Source organism: Symphalangus syndactylus, chromosome 5 (assembly GCF_028878055.3).
Source record: "Symphalangus syndactylus isolate Jambi chromosome 5, NHGRI_mSymSyn1-v2.1_pri, whole genome shotgun sequence".
Lineage (NCBI taxonomy): Eukaryota > Metazoa > Chordata > Mammalia > Primates > Hylobatidae > Symphalangus > Symphalangus syndactylus.
In genome coordinates, this window is record NC_072427.2 from 149,139,977 (window position 1) to 149,158,883 (window position 18,907).

At 44.8% G+C, this 18,907-nt stretch overlaps 1 protein-coding gene across 1 annotated transcript in view; it reads left to right on the plus strand.

Annotated features, from left to right (window-relative positions):
* Positions 1–18,907, plus strand: part of ANO2 (anoctamin 2) — a 363,933-nt gene that overhangs the window by 70,159 nt on the left and 274,867 nt on the right. The window lies entirely within an intron of this gene.

Sequence of the window (18,907 nt, forward strand, 5' to 3'; positions counted from 1 at the left end):
TCTTCTCGGGGTCCTAGTACAGCCAGACACTTCTTTAGTGAATAGAGTAATGAGAGAAGGCTGCAAGCCACGCTGACTGTGTCAGCAGTGTGCAGGGGAAACAGCACCAATTTGCTGTGGAGATACCTATTCTAGTTATGATTCTGCCACTAAATATTGTGTGGTGGTGGGTTTCACTTATCTCTTCTGTAAATAAGAAGGTTCTTAATCAGGTGAATTGATTAAGATCACCTGCTAAGTGTTTTCGAACTGTTCATGCCATTGTCCCATCTCTGGGAATTTGACCTACTTGGTTGGTATAGAATGAAGTTCTCATCAGGGTTAGGCAAAAAATCCCCAGGATGATGCATATCTGGGTTGACAGCCACACAGTTTAGATGATGTTTGAGGTAGTTTTTTTTTTTTTTTTTAATCCAGGATAGTCTTTACATAATTAAAAAATCTACCCAGAGGCCAGGCACAGTGGCTCACACCTGTAATCCCAGCACTTTGTGGGGGAGAAGTGGAAGGATCTCTTGAGGTCGGAAGTTTGAGACCAGCCTGGGCAACATAGCAAAACCCCACCTCTACCCCCCACAAAAAAAAAAAATCTACCCAGGGATTTTCTAGGTGACATATCTCCTTGTGTAACAAAATCTAGCAAATAGCTCCGAAGAGAAAGGAAGCATGTGCTCACAGATACTCCATTCTTTATTCATTAGGTATTTTAGGGGAAAGGAGTGGCTATTGACTTTGACCTCTGCGATGTCTCTTAGGGAGGGTCCTGTGGCAGATAGCACTCTAGTTTAACCATGAGTGAACTGTGGGTGGTCTCTCTTTCTTTCCCTCCACCCCCTCTTCTCTCTCTCTCTCTCTCATATACACCACACACACACACACACACACACACACACACACCCCTTTCCATAGTGTAGTTGTGTAAGTGGTGACTTACCATGGCAAAGATCATCTTGCTCTTTGTAACTACCATCATCATAGTTTTCATGCTGCCCACTGTGAACAGAATTCCATATTTGTTGCCTTCTGTATCACCACTGTGATCACCTGCCCCCTCGTCACCATGCCCACTCTCAGTGCTATCATTATAGTCAGCAACACCATTCTGATTTACATTGTTGGCTAACACCATTTTCACTACCAACAGATCTGCTATCTCCATCAAAAATCACTCATCAAATACCAGCATGTGACTGATACCATCATGATTCCTCTACTTGAGAAGAATAAAGCCTATGGGTTCTGTTCTTATAGGTTTATTACAATGGACAGTAACTCCACGGCAGGTGGACAAATGCTTATTAAACAATGAATAAACACAAACATAAATATTAGTTTTTGCCAACAAAAGGTGATTTTTGGTGGCAGGGAGGGGGGTCACATGCCTGAAGTGTCTGTTTCACAAGGACCATGCTGTGTCTTTCCCCTTTGATTGCACTGCTGCGTTTTTTGTCTCCTAGTTTCAGTCCTTTCGCTCCTAATACTGCAGCCCTCAAATGTGGGCGCCATCTTTGTTTTGGACCTCCGCTCCTCCTTAGCTAATGTTCTCTGGAGTTCCTGGCAACATGATACTAGTTTCAGCTTTGGGTGGAGGCTTCTGCTTCCTCCTGGTGGGGTCCTGTTTTGGCCAACGTTATCTCCTCTTTCTTCTGTCTTCCTTCTTTTTGTTTTTTTTTTCTTTGAGACGGAGTCTCGCTCTGTCACCCAGGCTGGAGTGCAGTGGCGCGATCTCGGCTCACTGCAAGCTCCACCTCCCGGGTTCACGCCATTCTCCTGCCTCAGCCTCTCCGAGTAGCTGGGACTACAGACGCCCGCCACCACGCCCGGCTAATTTTTTGTATTTTTAGTAGAGACGGGGTTTCACCGTGGTCTCGATCTCCTGACCTCGTGATCCGCCTGCCTCAGCCTCCCAAAGTGCTGGGATTACAAGCATGAGCCACCACGCCCGGCCTTTCTTCTGTCTTCCTTCTAACTCCAATATATTATTCTCCTTTCTCTCTGGTTTATCTGAATGTGTAATGTTCTCTTAAACTCATTCTATTTGTGTCTTGTTTCCTATGTTTTAATCTCTGCTGCTGATACTTGGAAAGGAGGTGAGCAAAACTCTAATGCCCATGTTATGATTTCCATCCCCCAGGGTAATCCTTTTAGGGGAAACCTAGAGACATAGGAAAAGTGTGTCCTTTTTCAACCTCCGCTTGCTTATTTTCCTTCTTTGCTTTCCTTCCCATCTTTCTGCTCTCATTCTTTTCCTTCTCTTCTCTCTTCCTTCCACCCCCCACCTCTGATGCCTCCTCCTAGCCTCTCCCTCTGTTCTTTGCACACCCTATGACGCCTCGATATCTTTTTTTTTTGAGATGGAGTCTTGCTCTGTCATCCAGGCTGTAGTGCAGTGGTGTGATCTCGGCTCACTGCAATCTCCGTCCCCCAGGTTCAAGCAATCCTCCTGCCTCAACCTCCCGAGTAGCTGGGATTACAGGTGTGCATCACCACACCCAGCTAATTTTTGTATTTTTAGTAGAGACAGGGTTTCTCCGTGTTGGCCAGCTGGTCTCAAATTTCTGACCTCATGATCTGCCCACCTCAGCTTCCCAAAGTGCTGGGATTACAAGCGTGAGCCACCACACCCAGCCAGACACCTCCACATCTCCTGTCTTTCTGCCACCTCCTCCTCCTCAGTCCCAGACTTGGCTTCCTGGGTAGTGCTTGCCTTTGGTCCCTCTGGTATCTCCTTTATCCTTTCACACGCTTATGCTTTTTAGAGCATAGTTTTGCATAAATGACATATCGGCCTTCAGAGTTTCAGTGCCCCTATACCCTAGTTGTTTGGAACTTACATCTGTAGTTTTTAGGTGGTACCTGCATTTGAACTTGTAGATGAGTTGGCGAGGGTGAGAGCATACTATAAAGCAGCCATCTCTGGGTTTCTCTCCCCGCTTTCCATTTTGGTAGACACAGCGCTAGATGAGTCCTCAGAAGAAGAGACTTTCTAACCTTGGTTCTGCAGTTATTTATTGTGTGATTTGGGGATGTCATCCCATCTCTCAGAGCCTCAGTTGCCTCATCTATGATATGGGCATACTCATACCTGTCCTATTTTTATTAGAAGGTTGTTGTAAGGATCTGATTCTTAACCAGTGCTGTGTAAATGCAGGATTTTGTTGTGTCTGCTTTCTGAGATATTTTAATGTGTATTCTCAATTCTTAGTCCCCCAGTCAACTTCCTTTCTGACCAAAGAAGCAGCCAGCACTGATAGTGCTCCCTCTGTAAAAAAGTCCTTGGAGAGGCACTGAGGGAGCAGAAACAACCCATGCCCTCAGGGTGCTGACAATCACAGGGCAGCATAGGGGGAGTGCAGGTGCCCAGACTCAATGCAGTGATGGGATACTGTGTCAAGTAGTAATTCATTAGCCCAGCACCAATTCTGTTTGTCAGTGTGGTGGGTTAGGGAGTAGGGAGAGGCAAAGCCATGTGGTTGCCCCTCCAAGGCTGCAGATAAAACAGAAAGAACTTTTTCCCAAAGTTTCTTGGTCCCAGACTCGACTCAGGGAGACTGTTTTGGCTTCCTTTTACCACATGGCCCCAGATCTTCCTTTTTTTTCTTTTTTTTTTTTTTTTGAGATGGAGTCTCCCTCTGTCACCCAGGCTGGAGTGCAGTGGTGCAATCTCGGCTCACTGCAACCTCTGCCTCCTGGGCTGAAGCGATTCTCTTGCCTCAGCCTCCCAAGTAGCTGGGACCATAGTCACGTGCCACCACGCCTGGCTATTTTTTGTATTTTTAGTAGAGACAGGGTTTCAACATGTTGGCCAGGCTGGTCAAACTCCTGACCTCAAGTGATCCATCTGCCTCAGCCTCCCAAAGTGTTGGGATTACAGGCGTGAGCCCCTGTACCCGGCCCCAGATCTTCTTTTTCTCATAGAAGGCAATGACTTGTAGTGGAGTTCACAGAGGGTATTATACATGGATGAGGAGGGATACAACTTGGTGTGCTGGGTAGGATGCTATGTTTGTGAAAATTCATCTGAGGCTGTGATCCCAGGGGTGGGGGTCTGGGTTAAACCCAGTTCCTGAGTTGAGAGAGGAGCATGGAAAATGGAGGACGAGCCTCGCTGTCTGTGGAGGGCTAGTGTTGGGGCTGGTGGCGTGCTCTCTTTTTAAAATGGGTTTGGGAAGTGACCAAAATGAGAAAAAAACCACATTTGCTGAGAGCCACATCCTGGCGGCGAGGGGAGCATGGAGGAAGAATGAGGCATGACGTGGGATCAGTTAAGCATCCTCCGGGCAGTGGAGGCTTGGATCATAACTCAGTGGGGTCCAGAGAGACTGGGAAGATGGGGAGGAAATCACAAAATTGAGATCTCAAACCTGGACAAATCCATTGTAATGTGTCCAGGGACTCCAAGTCCTGAGCACAGATATTAACTGGGAGAGGGGATCTTGGAAGAAAGCATTTGTTTTCCAAAAACAACAACAGAAGAGCCAGCATTTTGTGAGGGACACTCAAGATCCATGCACAGAAGGGTGTGGGAAGGCCTGGCCTTTGGCCCCGAGCAGCCTGAGAAGGTTTGAAATGGCGGTGTGGAAGCAGGTGCTTTCTTACGTCTGCTCATTACCAAGATGGCTCTTCTAGAGATTGTGGTCAACATTTCTGTTGATTTCTCATTTGCTTTTTTTGTATATATGAATGAACACTCCGTTTCTCATCCTTTACGTTCTCTTATTCCTCAAGCCTGTAGCAGAGACAAGGTCGGTGCAGGCTATTAGGGATGACTTTCATGTCAATGAAATCCTATTAATCCAGCCAGAGTCCACTAAATTTGGAAGAAGTGACATGCCTGGGATGGGTGAAAAATCCCTTTTGTCCAATCGTCAGAGCTTTTATAGCTATTGTTAATAGAGTGACTGATATTGCAGGGGTCTCATTTGCTGTCCCTCAGAGCATGGCAGAACTTTAGCTTATGTGTCCTTTGCATGCAAGTAGATGCTGTTAACTTCCAGCAAGTCATGCCTTTTTAGGAAAGCAGGCTCAGAGCTCCATGCATCTCCAAAACGGGAGTAGTACACATTGTGGAGGGAGGAGGTGATGATGTACTCTGAATGCCTGGCAGAGAGGCACACACAACACATGAGAACTGCTGTTATTACTGCTGTTGGTATTGTTATTCATAGCAAGGTGTGCAGGCAGCGCAATTGATACAAGACTAGGGCTGTTTCTGCTCTGTGACTCTCTTCTCTCTTCTCTGCAATGTTGGGGGAAGCAGGCCCAGTCCCTCAACTCTGCCAAGGCAGCCAGAAATCCAGACATGAAATCTGTGGAGATGCAGGAACAGATGGCCTTTGGACTATGTGCTGGGGATTTCCATTTCCTAGAGCACGGGTCCTTGGGGCGTCTGTAAACACGATGGCTCCACCTGTGAGGTCTGCAGTGCAGTTGCTGGGAAAGCCAGTGAGAAGACTACTGGGATCCCATGGTGCAGGAGGCAGAGCTTGAAGGCACCCATTTTAAGAGAGAGACAGCAGATGTGAAAAGTGGTTCACCTTGAGTTCTACTATTGGCTCTGCCCCCATTAACTTGGGGTTACTTGATTCATGTCTTAATCTGTTTCCTAAAATGGACTTGAGATGGATTACAACCAAAAGAAGTTTGGTTGTAAAAGGACAGATAAAAAGAATCATGAAACTTTTCATGGGGGAGGGGGGAAAGTAGGGAAGTGCAAAGGAAATAATGATAGTGGAAACTAAAAATAAGGGTGATGGATGCAAGTGAGACAGAGTTGCATTCTGGGCTTTCTGGTAGCCAAGACAGAAAGGACTATGGCTCACAGTTGTCTATAAGAATCAGCATCTGTTTTGCCAAAGGAGGCAAATTTTTCCCGTTGTAAAGGACATGAACAATACAAGGGACTTTCAGTAATAAGTTAACTTAAGCTTCTGCAGTGTTCTTCATGTGACCATTGCTTGCACTAATTCTGGATAAAACTGAGGATGTAATGTTAAACTGTAGTTGAGGGAGGGTTGAATACAGAGTAATGTCTGCAAATTTCTGAGGGGCTAACTGGGTTGAAAGATAAAGGTTTGAGCAGAAATGCCACTGACACTTTAATTCTTTTCAGTTGAACCCATGTTTTGAAATGTTTATGTCTACTAAACTGCATTTATTAAAGAATAAGTTATCTTCTTTTCCTGAACAGAAAACATATGTAATTGCTATTAAGCATTATTTATCAGTGTGAAAAAAATTGGTGTTTCCACACTGAGCTGATAGAATTCCAGTTAAAAAGCAAGGAAACTTGGCATTTTAATTAGCTTCAGTGGCCCCTTAGGAGGGATAGGTAATTCCATTTAGCTTTGGAAATGATTGCAAATTGTTCTCAGGTGCTTGTTATTGTCCCTCTAGAGACTCTGATTTGGTAGCCCTGGCTTTTGCAAAAGCTTCACAGAGGACCTCTTCCTGGTTCATGGTGCTCGCCCGGCCTCAGGGACTCTACTCAGCCAGGACTGCAGCACCTCTTATTTCTCAGTTATCCAGATTTGAGGCTTGTATTAGTTAGGGTTCTCCAGAGAAACAGAACCAACAGGACACACACACACACACACACACACACACACACACACACACACGCAGAGAGAGGGAGAGGTATTATGAGGAATTGGTTAATACAATTATGGGGGCTGGGAAGTCTCAAGATCTGCACTTCATGCGATGGAGACCCAGGAGAGCTGATGGTGTAGTTCCAGTCTATGTCCAGAGACCTGAGAACTAGGAGAGCCAATGAAGAAGCTCCAGCAGCTTCAAGACCCAAGAACTGATGTTTCAGTTCAAGTTTGAAGGCAGGAAAAGACTAATGTCCCAGCTCATGCAGTCAGGCAGGAAGAGTTTCCCCTTACCTGTGGGAAGGTCAGCCTTTTTGTTCTGTTCAGGCCTTCAACTGATTGGATGAGGCCCACCACATTAGGGAGGATGATCTGCTCTACTCAGCCTACTGACTCAAATGTTCATCTCATCCCAAAACACTCTCACAGATACACCCAGAATGTCTGACCAAATATCTGGGCATCCAGTGGTCCAGTCAAGTTGACACATAAAATGAACCATCACAAGGCTTGTACTTTCAAAGTCAATAATCCTCTTTGTTAGGGAATGAATAGTGGCATTCAAAAAGATATGTCCAAGTCCGAGCCCTGGAACCTGTAAATATAATCTTATTTGGAAAAAAGATCTTTGCAGATATAATTAGTTAAGGATCTCAGGATGAGATCATCCTGGATTTAGAATAGAACTTAAATCCAATGACAGGTATCCTTATAAGAGAAAGGCAGAAAGAGATTTGAGAGGGGAGAAGGTTATGTGAAGAAGGCAGAGACTGGAGTTATGCAGGCTCAAAGCAAAGAATGCCTGGGGCCATCAAAAGCTGGAAGAGGCAAGAAATAATTTTTCCCGTATAGCCTTCAGAGGGAGTGCAGCCCCACTGATATCTTGATTTCAGACTTGTGACCTTCACAACTGTGACAGAATAAATTTATGTTGTGATAATTTGTTATGGCAGCACTATGAAACTAATACACTCTTCTTCTGGGCAGGAAGCAGTAAGCAGACAATTGAAGAACTAGGTCTCTGATAGGCTTGTTGGCTTTCTCTGTATTCCAAGAATCCACTTTGCAGATTCTAAGATAACTTGGAATAGTCTTGTTTATTTGTTGCCATTGGGTTTGGGAGTTTTATGGAAGAGTCTTTGTGCATGGATCTTCCTACGTGACCTTGGCATGTCTATGATGACTTTTTCATGTTCCATTCCTGTTTGATGAAATAGAAGTAGAGGCTCACCTTGTTATGAATGGTGGAAGGAGACCCGGTGTGGCTAATGTCAAGAAGAGCTTACTCCACTCAAGAATTATTTTCCTATTTATACTTCTATTTCCAAATACAGTAATTGGCTTAAGTAACAGCTTCTGCCTCGGTAAGAGGTGTCTGCAAAGAAGGATATTAACATGTTTTAAAACGTCCACATTTCATAATTCTTACATTTGACTTTGAGGAAAAAGATTCATAAAACCAGTTTGAATTATGCCAGTCAAAACAAATTATCTTGAGATCAAAATACTTATAGGTATAAGTTGATAAATAGATAAATCGAGTTTTAAATATAGTTAATGCTGCATCCCATGTGCCAGACCATTTCGTAAGAGCCTTGTGTACATGATTTGTTTTTACTTTCACAACGAGATGAGGTAGGTATGAGCGTTAGTTTCGTTTTATAGATGAGAAGATTGAAACTCAGAGAGGTTAATAAACTTATCCAAGCTCACACAGCTTGAAGGAGATAGTCGGGGACTCAAAATCATGTCTAACTCCAAAGCCATGCTCCGACTCTCTCACTTTAGTGAAAAATCCATAACTGGACTTGAGGTAGTGGACAGTGTGGTCTAGAATGGCACTTCTCAAAGTGTATTTTTTAGAACGATAGTCTTTGTTCTTCTTTTGGGTTTTTTTTTTTTTTTTTTTTTGAGATGGAGTCTCACTCTGTTGCCCAGGCTGGAGTGCAGTGGATCTCGGCTCACTGCAAGCTCCACCTGCCGGGTTCACTCCATTCTCCTGCCTCAGCCTCCTGAGTAGCTGGGACTACAGGCATCCGCCACCACGCCCGGCTAATTTTTTGTATTTTTAGTAGAGACGGGGTTTCACCGTGTTAGCCAGGATGATCTCGATCTCCTGACCTCGTGATCCACCCACCTCGGCCTCCCAAAGTGCTGGGATTACAGGCGTGAGCCACTGCGCCTGACCTTTTTTTTTTTTTTTTTTTTTTTTTTTTTTTGAGACAAAGTCTCAAAAAAGTCTTGCCCAGGCTGGAGTGCAGTGGTACAGTCATGGTTTATTGCAACCTTGACTTCCTGGGCTCAGGTGTTTCTCTCACCTCAGCCTCCTGAGTAGCTGGGAGTACAGGCACACACCTCCATGCCTGGCTAATTTTTGGTAGAGATGTGGATTCCCCATGTTGCCCAGGCTGGTCTGGAACTCCTGGACTCGAGTTATCCACCCACTCTGCCTCCCAAAGTACTGGGATTACAAGTGTGAGGTGCCATGCCCAGCCTAGTCTTTGGTTTTACAAAAAAGAAAAATTTCATGGTTGAACAAATTCAGAAAACACTAATGATTACAATTTACCGGAACAGTCAAAAGTTTTGAGAAGCCTTGTAGTAAAAAAAAATAATAAAAAACAAACAAACACAAAAACTGGTTCATTTTTTTTTCAGGCCTTTTTCTGCTGAACACTTGAACACCTATGAATATCCTGGGGGAAGCAATGTTCTGCAGAACATACTCTGGGGAATTCCATCCTGGATTAAAGAATCCTGGACTAGGAGAGGCAACAGATTTCAATGGTCATTTTTAACAATGATACTGTCTTGCTCAGTGAGTTATTCCACATTCCTGGATTACAGCCTTCTCACCCGTACAGTAAGAAGATTAGCTCCTAAATTGTCTGTCATAGCTTTAAAATGCTGTGGTCTACATGTAAAGCAAATGACAATTTGTGAATTTATTTTTTCCTCTGTTATTGATGTTGGCTGAGGGGCCTGAGGACAGTTACCTTTTAGGGTCAGTTACATTCTGGTTGTTCACAGATATCTAAGAGTAAAAGTGTCGTACGTCTGTCACCTCCTCAAGCTTTGCTCTAAATACGGTAGTACACTTTGCCTGTGGTGCCTATTCTGAAGCTGCCCTGTGTCCGCAAGCCTGGTAATGTCACCGGGCTTTCTCTGGGTTTACCCATGCTGGACTGCTCTTCTCCAAACCACACCTCTCTGTGTAGCCTAGATGGAGCTCCCTGATTTAGACTCTCATCCAAGCAGAGTACTTTACTCTTTCCTCCGTGGGCTGGAGCCTTTCCAAATGCTTTAAGTATTTGTCCCTGCTCCTAGAATGTTCTTCCCATTCCTGTCTGAATAAATAAATACTACTCATCCTTTGCTCCCCAGCCTAAATCTCACCTCTCATAGACCTTTCTTTATTCCTTCAGCCTGAACTGATATTATCTTTTCCGGACTCTTAGTCAACAGTCAGCATTTATCTTACCTCTTAGTTTTTTTTCAGCTGCCTCAGGTCCTAACTCTTGTGTTTCCAAATATATCATAAGCCCCCTGAGAGCAAGTACTATGGTTTACATCTCTTACGTGTTCCCTGCAAACTCTAGTATGGTGTTCCTTAGACAATATTTGCTCAATAAACACCAGGTTGATTAACCCATTGATGCTTCCCCCACCCAGCATCTTGTTTGGGTTGTGATCCCTAGCACAGTCGCTCAGGATGATAAGAGATGTTTCAGCTCACAACTGTACACTGGCCATGTGAAATTCGGCAACAGGAGTTGCCCCCCGTTCCCTCCTCACCCTGACCAACTCCTTCCTTTATCAGAACTGTTTTTGATAGTTCAGTAAATCCAGAAAGAAAAATCAGGAGAAATTCTCTGAGTTTGTTGTTGGCATTTATTTATTTTATTTTTTTGAGATGGAGTCTCGCTCTGTCACCCAGGCTGGAGTGCAGTGGTGCAATCTTGGCTCACTGCAAACTCTGCCACTCAGGTTCAAGCAATTCTCGTACCTCAGCCTCCCAAGTAGCTGGAATTATAGGCGTGCGCCACTATGCCCAGCTCATTTTTGTATTTTTACTAGAGACAGGGTTTCACCATGTTGGCCAGCTGGTCTCAAACTCCTGACCACAAGTGATCTGCCCACCTTGGCCTCCCGAAGTTCTGGGATTACAGGTGTGAGCCACCGCGGCTGGCCTGAGTTTTATTAAGGGTGGAGAACTTGCAGATCTTTGGTCGTGGGAAGGAGGTTCGCTGCCAACTCAGTCTTCAACATGACTTTCTGGACAGATTCTTGTTATTATTGTCAGTAACTTTTTAAATGAGCTAGAACTGATGCCATTTACATAGGGTTGGTTGGCTATAGGTGGTGTCTTCCTCTTGCTGTCATTGCCTGTTCTCTAACATTTGTTTTCAATAGAGGGACAGCTGGGAGGGTAGGGTTTATATTTGATACCTTCATGGGCTTTTCGGTGCATGCTCTTTGATTGCTTTGATTGCTGTTTAAATAGACTGGAAAGAGTGCAGAATGCTTTTATTCATTTTGTTTTCTGTAATGCTTCTCACTGTCAAAAATAAGAAAAAATAATTAGTGGTACCTAAGTGCTGCAGTTCCTGTGAGGAACCTGAGATGGTCATGGCCGTATTGTGGATGTGCATATAAGCCTGGGAAGACCCCAGGCCTGATTGACTACGTGGAGGCCTGTCAGTGGACAAGTGTGACTGAGGGCCCAGAAACAGTGAAGTTAAAAATATGAAAATGTGTTACAATAGCAAGTTATTCTAAACTGTTTTATCAGCAGCACCCACAACAGTGCCTGGTGTACAGCAGGCACTGAATAAATGCTGGTAGTGAATGAAAGAGTGAGTCATGCACACCAGATCTCACCCAGTGGTGGTGACGTGCTGGTGGGTGATGCTGAGATGGATTCTGAGGCTCCATCCAAGGGCAATAGGCAGGAATCCTGTGCTCCCTGAGGGCTGCCTGCCAGAAAAGGGCAGGGCATCATGGTGGCACATGTACCATTATAGCTGCCCTGATCTGGGTCCTTTGCTAAAGGACTCATTCAGTTAATGGGGACAGATTGTGTGTAAGAGATCCTTTGGAAAGTTACATTTTCCATCCACCCATCCGACCATCCAATGAATATTTATTGAGTATTACCATACACCAGGTACTTTGCTGAGGGCTGGTGATATAGTGGTGCTAATAACTGTTCCCTGGCCCCACTGGTATGGGGAGGATTCAGATGTTGTATGGCTAGTTATAAATTGGGAGGCAAGGTTGGGCATGGTGGCTTATACCTGTAATCCCAGCACTTTGGGAGGCCAAGGCAGGAGGATCACTTGAGGCCAAGAGTTCAAGACCAACCTGGCCAACAAAGCAAGACCTCATCTCTACTAAAACTAAAAAAAATTTTAAAAAGTTAGCTGGGTATGGTGGCATGCACCTGTGGTCCCAGCAACTCAGGAGGCCGAGGTGGGAAAATCACTTGAGCCCAGGAGGTTGAGGCTGCAGTGAGCTATAATCGTACCACTGCACACAGGCCTGGGTGACAGAGTGAGATCTTGTCTCAAAAAAATAAAAAATAAAAAGTAAAATAAATTAGGAGGCACCAACAGAAGAAAAAGACTGGGGTATGATGAGAGAGCCAACCAGAGGAGACTCATTTAGATGGTAGTGGGGGAGAGGAGGAGAAGGCGCCATTTAAGCTGAAATGTGAGCACTGGATAGGAGTCTGTGGGTGGGAAGATCAGGTGAGAACCTTCCAGAAGAGGGAAGGACATGCCCACAGGCCCCAAGGTAAGAAAACCCTGGACTGCATGTGGAACTGAGGGGAGCCAGTGTGGGAGCAGCTCAGAGAGGGGGGCAGGGCTGAGGCTGCAGAGGGGAGGCAGCAGGCATGGCGCCTAAGAGGCCTTGTCAGCCATATAATTTTAAAAGTTTGGTTTTAATCTCAACTTTTATAAGTCAGCAAACATTCATTCATGTGTAGAGGACCTACTGACAACAGAATCAAAAACCATAAGCACAGAATTAGACACTGGAGAATGTACATTGTGTAAATATATCACTGTCTGTCTACACTCAGTGTTGTTGCTGAGGGGAAACTTATCTGTGGACACAGGTGGGGCGGAGGGGAATGGGCAGCCCCTGTTCTCGCTGTTCTTGGTGTGCGCAGAGAAAGTCTTTCTTTGGCTGCAGGTTGTAGCTGACCTTAGCTGCTCCTGGCGCTGTTTCCCTTTTGATTGCTGAAAGGCTTAACGCTCACTTGCATGAGTGATGTGCAGCAAGCGAGCAGGGACGGATTTCAGCAGCATGGAACCCCTCAGGTCCTGGCTCAGCATGTGCCTGTGTGCCTCTCGCAGGCACCACCTGGCGGGGAGAGCAGTGGGTGAATTCCATGGCATTTTTGGCTTCTCTTGTTCCTCCCTTCTTCAGCTCCAGAATCTTCCATCCTTGCCCAGCTGGTGACTTGTACTCCTTTCCTACTCTTCGGCTTCTCTGTGTATCTGAGCCTTTAGGGTGGGTAGAAAGGTGGAATGATCATCTCCAGCCCAGTCCTACCTCTCAAGATGAGTGAGATACCATAAGTAATAACCATGGAACTTCGATGATCCAGCGACTGGAGGAGGAGCAGAGGAAAGCATCAATAAATAAAAAGAGACAGACGATGGGCATTAATTTCTGTTGACACGTGTGCTCCCAGCTGTAGCACACGTTCTGGTCTGCATTCCTCCTGGGTGACCTTTCCTGCCTGTTGCTGGGAGAGACACTCTTAGGCCACTGCAGATATTCGTGACTCATGGGTCATTAAGATTATGTTGTTTTTATCTCAGACTGTTAGACCTTTTCCTTGATCTTCAGGGTCATTGGATCTCCCAATGTTTGTGCACCTTGGGCATGTTAGTAAAACTTTCTGTGCCTCAGTGTTTTTTAATCTGTAAAATGGGAACAGTGCCTTGTATACTGTCCAATATATGCAGCTTCATTCCCTGCACCCCAGGAAAGCACATGATTTTAATATAAAAAGGAAACAAATCAGCCCTCAGACCACACTGCTGTGCCCCTCTGGAGGGGAGAGGCTGAGGGAGACAAGGAGGAAAAAAGAAGTAAGAAAAGACAGTAAACCCCTTAGACTGTAACAGTGAGGCCAAAGTGAGCTTTTATGAGAACCACATTTGAGCCCTGGAATAAAAAATAACAGCAACATATTTTAAAAATTATTTATGATTTTAAGCACATGAAAGGCGTATTATGTACCCAGGGAGGGCATAATGGGGAACAGCTGGCTAACATGTGTCTCGCCATTTCTGAGGTTGTTCATAATTCTCTGATATCCAAGAATAACAGTAATAATGATGCCACTGCTGATTGTATTAATAATAATAAAGAGGATCGGGGTGTCTTTCCTGAATCCTGCTGAAGTAAAGAGGAGAGCCTGGGCTGCTGGGTTTGGCCGGGGTGGAAAGGGGCACTACAGCCTACTTTCTTCTCAGGGGCAGTCCATGGAGCCCAGCCAAGGATCAAAGGATGTTAGGTGGAAGGAAAGGGCTCTAGAAGGGGAAGGCAGGAAGCCTGGGTTCCTGCATGATTTTACCACGGACTGTGGCCGTTCCCAGCCCCTGTGAGTCTCAGTGTTCTCATCTATAAAGTAGAGATGCTAATCCTACCTGGCAGCACACCTGACAGTTTGTATGGACCGTGATGAAATGATGCTCAGGGAAGTGCTGGCTACACTGCAAAACATTCCATACATGGAAGGGTTTGTTATCCTTGTGTTTCTCCAGGGCTTGCCACAATCAACCACCAAGCTTGGGACTGGACATCTAGGAGGTACCCAGAGATGCTTGTGCCATGAATGAATGTTTCTTTTTCATTAAATGTTCAGAGCCATGGAGTGGTAGCCTTGGACAATACTTTTTAAAGTATTTAGTCTAGTTCTCTCTTTTATAATTTGTTAGGTGGGTCTGGAGTAGCACTCAGTCTAAGGCAAATTATTCTCCATGGCCGAGTCATCTGAGCACACTACCCAGTGCCCTGTGAATTAGGGGATTTTTCCTGTACAGCTGGTGGACATAAGTGCTATTCCCTTTCAGATGGTTCCTTCTCCAGTCTTGGGTACTTTCCTCACACTCATGCTCTAAATACAGGGAATCTTCTTAGCTCTCTGGGGTGCTCTGTCCTGTGAACTCTAGTTGCCTTGGTCTCCCCAGACTTAGAGCTCAGTCTTCTCAACCCAGGGAGTTCCTGGGCTCCACCTGTCTCCCTTCCTCTCCAAGGCAGCGAGCTGGACTCACAGGGCTCCCCTTGTCTGTCTCCCATCTCTCAGGGATCACTGTCTTTCGTTGCCTGATATCCAGTATCTTGAAAATCATTATTTCATGTATTTTGTTGGGGTGTTTTGGTTGTTTTAGGCAGTAGAGTAAATGGGTCCCTGTTACTCTAGGAAGGAACAGGGTAGGAAGTAGAGGTTCGCTTGTTTTCCCTTCGGAGATGAAGAAGCTGGGAGAAGGGAATGACTTGCTCAAAGCTGCACATCTCACTGGTGTCAGCAAAGAGGCAACCTCCTGTCCCCACTGTGTGCTAGCACACGGGTGGGGTCCCTGCTCTCCGTAAGTCCATGGTTTGTTGGGCAGACAGACAAATCAACTGAGAATTTGAGACTGATGCATAAGTCAAGAAAAGCAAACCGCAATATATTTTATGAGGTGGGTATTCATCCACAGGGTACCAAGGAAGCATGGCAGGAAGTGAGAGGTCAAGGAAGGGCTCCTGGGAGGGTTGGCACATGAGCCTTGTGGTGAAGGAGAGGCAGGAGTCATCCAGGCGGGAGAGGAGGGAGAAAGTCTCAGGAACAGGTAACACGCACAACAGCTTGGAGGCAGGAAGCAGGTCCCTCGCCTCAAGCCCAATGTGTATGGTGTGGTACTACGGGGGAGACCTATGTGTGTTTTATTGTGGATATGCACCTGCTCCATTCCCCAACAGAGTCCCTGAAGTCTGGAAATTTCTTCTAACACAAGTCTGCTGTGGTGTTTCAGCCTAGGGATGTTTGTGTAGGGTCTTGTTCAGGGCTATGCAGTTGATGTTACCATGAGGTTTCTGGTGGGACTCTGGCCTTCCACAGTCTTGAAGGCAGCCGACAATATTCCTTTCAGTGATATGGAGCATCCTCCATCAAGAAACAGTCGAAACTTACCCCAGTCCCACTCCTGGTCCCAGTAAAAATAGGGCGGGAGCCTGCTCCCTTTAGCCCATTTCTCTAGGTGAGCCCTACCAGATCTATTGCCAAGGTGAGACTCAGGAACTGCCTGGAGGTTCTCAGCTGAACATCTGCCAGAGCCAGACCCTGAAACAATTGATGGGTTAGAAATCTGCATCAACTAAATGCAGGCATCCCTGGCCCCTGTGGGTGCGGCACTCCTGGGTGCCTTTGTACTTGGTAGGGGCAGGAGGGAGAGCCTTTTGGCCTATTAGAGGCCTTAGGCTTTGGGCTCACCTCTAGCCTGGTTTATTTCTACCAAGACCAGACCAGTTGTCTTACGACTGTTTGGATCCCAGTCTGGGCTCCTCCAGTGACAGCAACTGCTGTCATCAATGCTGGTTCTCCAGAGATTTCTCATTCATTCATTCATTCATAAAACAGTAGGGAACATTTTGGACAGGATCCTGCCTTCATGGGATTACGGTTTGGTAGGGATGGCTGGACATTCATCAATCACTCAAATAAGTATAAAATTACAACTGTGATAAGTGTTATGAAGAAAAGGAATTAGGGCTCATGAAATACAGTGAAGGTGGGACTTGCCATTGTTTGGAAGCCAAAAAAGACTTTTTCCCAGGAAGTGACAGTAACATGAGACGCCAGTGTGAACAGAGCTTGGTGAGCCAGCGGGTGGGTGGGGAGGTGGGAGCCATAGGGGCTGGGGAGGAGATGTGCCCAGCTCAGCCAGTGTCTGGGTGCAGTCAGCAGGAATGACACGGAAAGGTCAATATGGAGACTTCCACAGGTTCTATGGGATGTGTTAAGAGTTTTGTCTTTTTACTAAGAGCAATGGGTGACTGTTGAAGGCTTTTTAATGAGGCAAGAAGATTAGATTTTTGCTTCAGAAACCTCACTTGGGCTCCAGTGTAGAGACTGAATTGGAGGTGGGCAAGGTAGAGTTGTCAGATAGAACACAGGATGCCTAGTTAAATTTCAATTTCAGATAAACAATGCATACTTTTTTAGTATATGTCTGTCCCAAATACCACATGGGACATAATTACATTAAACATTTATTGTTTTAACTGTATTTTTTAAAAAGTTTTAAGTAGGTTGCAAATATTGCATGGGACCTAATTATGCTGAAGATTATTCATTGTTTATCTGTAATTCACATTTAACTTGACATCCGGTATTTTTGTTTGTTAGATCTGGCAACCCTTAGCAAGAGAAAATGTGGAGAGACTGGTTATAGACCAGTTATTGTTGTAAACTACTAAAAGATGCTTAGGTTAGGGTATAAGAGGTGGAGATGGAGAGGAGTGGACAGAGAAGGAATAGTCCTGGTTGGTCCAAATCTGCCATTCAAAGGCATCTGGAGGATAGAGTCCATCAGCTTCCCACCCACTCTGAAACTAATTACTGCACACATGCCATTTAAAGACACGTGGGTATGGTATGGTGAACTCCATAGTCTCAGTGCAGGTCAGGTGCCTGGTCAGAACCTGCACTGAATGGCCTATAAGAGGTGTGCTGTGACAGTGTGAGGTGGTCTTCTTTCTGTCTCCATCCCTCCAGGCCAGAGACACCTGAGAGGTGAGTTCTGTGCATTGCAGTGACTAATGTGTGTGAAGGAGAAGTTTGGTAGAAAGGTCAAGACCTTACGACAATAGAGGCAATATTGTAAGTTGAACACTGTTTTTCCCCATGACAACTCACATTTTACAAATCAAACAGTGGAGTAAAGCAGTCAAGAACATGGGCTTTGCCACGGGTTTTAAACCCCATCGGTTATTAGCTTGTCTACACTATCTGTGTGATCTTGGCTGATATACTTAACTCTCTTGGCTTTGCAACATATTTTAAGATTAGCACTAAAGTACATTGAAAGCCAGGCCCACAGGAGATGCTTGGTAAATGGTATATGCTACTAGAATCAACAATCTCCTTGTTTCAGAAGGCAGGCTTACTCTTCGTCTTCTTACACAACTCACTTGATTATCTTCTTAATTCACAGCTCTGGTTTTGTCACTGTTCACACTCTTCACTGTCTTCCACTGCCTTGTGTAGCAGATCTCCATGCACTCGTCTCAGTTTGCCCCAACTGAGTTTCATGGAGATCTGCTGCACAAGGCAACAGAAGATTGTTGCACATGAAGATTGTCGCTATGGCCCATCAGAACCCCTTTGTCCAAGCAAACCAGCCCATGTAACCCTCCTTAAACACAGCTTGAACTTTCCACTTTTTGGTTGCCTAGAATGTCTTTGCCTGTATCTGTTCAAGCCTTATTAATCAAAAGTATTTATAGGTTAATGTTAACAGAAATGTGAACAAAACAAGATATAAAACATATCTATAAAATGAAATAAATGCCTGTCACTGGGGAAATGGCTAAACAAATTAGTATTCATGTCTACTGTGTAATACTATGCATCCATTACAGTAGCTGTATGCAAACTGTCCTGGAAAGATATCTATGATATGATGCTAAATGAAAAAAAAAGCAAATTATAGAGGAATATGTGAAGTAGGGTCACAGTTGCTTAGGAAGGAACCTGGTTCTATCTATACGGAAAGAGTAGGGATTAAATATATTCCAAATGGTTAAGCGAGGTTCCCTTTGGAGAGGAGGGTGGGAATTGAGTTGGAAGTCAAAGGAAACTCTTAACATTTAGTTAATATACTTTATGGTTTAAGCTTGTTCGTTTACCTGAACTGTGTTATTTGTAATTGAAATTAAATCAAAATGCATAGAAAAAGGTTTAGAAGAACTAAACTGTGGTTATGCTTCAGTTGTTAGACTGGGGAGGCTCTTGCCCTGTCCTTACTTATCATTATTTTATTAAAGAACAAAATGGTAACGGAAGAAGATTACTCTTCTGCCAAATCCAACGGAAATGCTACTCCCTCAATGAAACATGTTTCTAATTCCTCAACTGAATGTGCCGCCTCCTTTCTTTGAACCCTCAAAGTACTTTATATATCTTTTGTGGCATTTTCTCATTCTATCTTAGTGAGTATTTCAGGTGCCCAAGTATGAAGACAAGTATTTCATACCAGTCTTACTGCCCCTCTGCATTGAAGTAACGTGAAGCTATCATGGTAGAGAAG